The sequence below is a fragment of the Tenrec ecaudatus genome, chromosome 16, assembly GCF_050624435.1.
Source record: "Tenrec ecaudatus isolate mTenEca1 chromosome 16, mTenEca1.hap1, whole genome shotgun sequence".
Classification (NCBI taxonomy): Eukaryota; Metazoa; Chordata; class Mammalia; order Afrosoricida; family Tenrecidae; genus Tenrec; species Tenrec ecaudatus.
In genome coordinates, this window is record NC_134545.1 from 63,797,382 (window position 1) to 63,801,770 (window position 4,389).

General features: G+C 45.5%; 1 pseudogene; it reads right to left on the bottom strand.

Annotated features, from left to right (window-relative positions):
• Window positions 1-3,319: 3,319 nt before the first annotated feature.
• LOC142428616 (snRNA-activating protein complex subunit 3 pseudogene) lies at window positions 3,320-4,125 on the bottom strand (annotated as a pseudogene).
• Between the last annotated feature and the right edge of the window lie 264 nt (window positions 4,126-4,389).

Consider the following 4,389-nt stretch of genomic DNA (forward strand, 5'->3'; position numbering starts at 1 on the left):
GAAATGGAAGAATTAAACCCACTTCTAAAGTTTGAAATTGATCAAATAATCAAAATGCATTGGTAATTATTAGAAATTAGAATGCACAAATTGGAAACAAAGAGAAAATATCAGTATTTGAAAAACATAGCCTTGGTGATAGAAACTGAGATCACATGGTAGAATTTTGCAGAACAAATGACTTATTCGTTGCAAATACTTTCCAACAACATAAGCAGCAACGATACACATGGATTTCACCAGATGGAATACACGAGAATCAAAATGACTACACATGTGGAAAGAGAACATATCATCAGGTGAATAAGGCCAAGGGTTGGCTGTGGAACAGAACACCAATTGCTCATATGTAAGTTCAGGTTTAAGTTGAAGAAAATTAAAACAGGTCTATGTGGGGGGGGGGGGAATGACCTTGAGTCTATCCCACCTGAATTTAGAGGCCATATCATGCACAAATTTGATACATGGAACATTCAAGACAGAAAAACTGATGAGTAGAGGGATGACATCAAACACACCACACATGAAAAGAGCAAAAGGGGTGGGTCCTAGCAGCAGTCTGGGCAGAGCAGCAGAGGCCAGCAACCTAGCTTCGATAAAGCTCTTGGTGCCCGAGATCCGCAGGCATTTGACAAGCCCCCTCCCCACAACCAAGATGCCCCCAAAGAAATCCAGCTCTGCAGAAGGGTGGTGGAGAGCCCAAGAGGAGATCTGCAAGGTTGTCAGCAGCACCTGTGCCTGCCAAAGTGGAGCTGAAGCAGGAAAGGAAATGTCTTCAAACCCCAAAGTGCAAGCCAAAGAGAAAGCAGGAGAGTGGGTTGAAGGGGCTCGCCAAGAAACTAAGATTTACCTGCCGAAAAGGGAGACACAAAAATGGGGAGAGGCCAGCCTCTGCTGAAGTAGGAGAAAAAGAAGCCATGTCGGATTAAAGTTTATCTACTGTGTCATATCAGTGGGCCCTGTTAGCTCCCTTCTTTTACAAGCCAGAGGAATACTTTCATCAATGCCTTTGTAAATGCAAGGTTCTTGAGTATCTCTGGAGACATTATTATGGGAAAAAAATCCCAAATAGTTCTATAATTTGTAAGTGGAAATGCTTTTTTTAAAAGATGTAAAACCATTATATATATATATATAAAACTAGAAAGTAGTGGGATGTTGAATTACAGGAAGATTTCACTGCCTTGGGTGTGAACATAACATTCCTAGGATGAGGTTTTTGTATCCCTAAGACAGAACATACTTAATGGGCATTTGGAGTCACTGTCATGGATTTGTATGACTTGAACCTTTAAAGTTTTATTTCCATGTTTTTGTTTACATTAAATAGACTTGGGTCTGAAAACAATTCTCTCACCCCGTGGCCTTCTTGTCAGAACTGTGTGCATCCTGTAGCACCTTTGGTCATGTCGTCCAATTTTCCTAATAACATCGTTATGTGTTGTGAAGGGTTGAACATTTAGTGTGTGGTGTGTGCGACGTTAAGTTGTGAATCAGTTAGACTTCAGATGGAACAGCTTTTCAACATTTGAAGACAATGGTACATGACAGCTTCTTTTTAAATAAAATGCCTCCAAATTTAAAACTGGAAATTAAGAACAAATTGTTTCTGTGTGCCATTTTAGGATCAAGAATCGTGTGCAAATTGTTCATAATTCTCTGTATTTATCTTAAAACAACCAATAACATGCCAGTAGAAAAAGGAAAGCCAGCAAGTAACAGGTCATTAAGAAGGAGTGAAAGGAAAAAAACACCAAAACGGAGGGGTCTGGAGAGACAGAGTTGACCTTGAATGTAGACAGCCAGAGCACATGCAGGAAATGACGACGTGAAAGAGTTGAATCGAAGAATTCAAGAAAATAAAGTTGAAATGTGAAATATGCAAAGACCTGGGGGATAGAAGCCAAATGGCCTCGGGACACACCCCACACATGTCACGCTGCAAGAACTGAAGAAGAAAAAATTCAAGATGCAGTAATTGAAGAAATCTATGCACAAGATATTGACTGGTACAGGAAGCATCAAAAAAAATGGAAGCAATGCCCAGTCACTGTACAAAGAGAACTGGTTGGTGTTCAAATACGTTTAGGGATAGCAAGAAGCCATGGTATTGAATGAAGAAGTTCAACCTGCGCTGAGATAGTCTCAAAAAATAACAAGACTCCAGGAATCGACAGACTACTAATTGAAATGTTTCAACCAGCTGATGAAACACTGGAAGTGCTCACTACCCTATCTATGACAAGGAATTTGGAAGACAATTTCCTGTCCAAATAAATGGAAAAGGTCCAAATTCATGCCCGTTCAAAAGACATGACAACAGAATATTCAAATTATTAAACCGTATTATTAATATTACATACGGGCTCCACAGTCCTACCCAATAACAGCGAAGCAAAGTAGTAGTCTCATCTCTCACACAGAGATACCAAGCCAATGGTGGTTAAGAACAACAGCAAACAAGGAAAGGACAGTAACAGAGACTTATGTGACTCTCCTGAAAAAGTTGTTCCCCTGTGATTTATGCCCATACTTTTTACATAGACACTTTTTGGGGCTCAGGGGGTTGCTTATTTATTTATTTCCTGTTCATGACTCGTGACCATGAGCTGGCAATTATTCCTTTGTAGAATTCCTTGGCTCTGCCCTCCCTTCCCTTCTTCATCCTCCGTGTCCTTCCGAAGCACTCTGGACATGTTGCTGGAAAGATCAGTCCTGGGAAGGACATCTTGCTTGGCAAAGGGGAAAAGAGGAGGAGGGCCCTCGACCAGATGGATTGATTGATACAGAGCCTCCACAGTGGGCTCAAGCCTAACAATCGTGGGGATGGCACAGGACTGGGCATGTTTAGTTCTGTTGTACTGAGTCTCCAGATTTGTTTGGAGGTTGTAGCAGGGGAATGTAGCTACTCATATACCCTTGACCGAAGGACCGTCATCCTTCTATCAGGGAAGGTCATCCTCTTCAACCTAGCGTGCAGCTTCAGCAGGGACGCACATGGAGCCGTGAGGGAGGAAGGGGACACCCACCTAGCCAGCCAGATCAGCCTAATCAACTCTGGTGATCAATGGGGTGACAGATGTCGCAGCCAGATCACCCTCACATCCTGCAGAGAGTCTCAAGGAGTCAGAGCTAACAGCAGTTACCTCCGGCTGCTTTCCACTGTATTCCACGGGCATTTACACACAGAGCAGTCAGCAGGGGCGGGCCGGGCGCCACCACTCTGCAAGCCACCAGTAGCCGCAGCGGGTCGACACAACCGTCTCTCTGTCCACCTGGCCCCTGGGACAAGTGTCAGGCCAAGATGAGATCTGCCATCTTAGTCTTGTAACGGAAGCAAAGGCTTTGTAGGGACTCGTATGTCCGTAATGGCCACCACGTGTTCACAGTCTCTCTGCTGACAATAGAAATATGGAAAGTCCAGTTTGATATGCAGGTCATTGAAGGTGAACTCTTCCATGGTCGCCGCCTGAAACTTCCCATAGCCTCTGCCACGGGCTTCAGACCACTCCATGATCGCCCTGCATTCGAGATATCTTTCATCCTTGTAAAACGTTCCTCCGCACTAAAAGCAGGCCGATTTGTGTAGGTCTTTGCCGATGTGTTCAGGGGTTTGGTCTGGAGCATTGCTGACCTCCACTCCGATCTGGAGGTCACTGGTGGCAGCAGATGGCATCGCTCAGCTCGGTGACCCGCTGACCGCCCAGCACCAGCACGGTCTGGTATGGCCTGTGCTCTTTGTGCTTATGAAAGATGGATGACAGGGTACAAGATATTCAGCGGCAGGATCAGCTCCCCCTGTTCCACCAGGTCAGCTGGATTCTCCAGCCCTTTCCCGATGGCCCCAGACTCCATCTCCTAAGCAAATATTTCTTGTCTGCACACCAGGTCTATCTGTATGGCTTCTTCCCGGTGTTCCACGAGCTACTTTCTAACTCCCAGAGTCACCAGGTCCACGTCCTCGGGGGTAACTTCTGAGTCCTTGCCTTCTCCCAGGCACTTCAGCTTATCCAGGCCGCACACCACCCACAGGTCGGCAGCCACCTCCAGGCTGCAGCCTAGATCCCAGGCCACCGTGGAGGACGGTCCTCCAGCGACAAGTCTTTGCCCAGCGAAGGAGCTCATGTGGGAGGTGTGCGTGTTTAGCTCCGGAAGCGCATCCTCTGGGCTGGGCACAGGCTCCTGTCTATCTGCCACCCCGCTGCACACACGGCAGCCTGGGCCGACACTTTGTTTTAAACCTGTTTCAAATGACTTTGATTTGCCTGTTCCAGATTCCTTGTTTTGTCCCTGTTAACAGAGACGATCTGGAAGTTATAATTTTAATATGTACCCTCAGACAGTTCTTATCTCAAGGAATTTGGGGAAATGGTCTCCTAGAGTAATTTG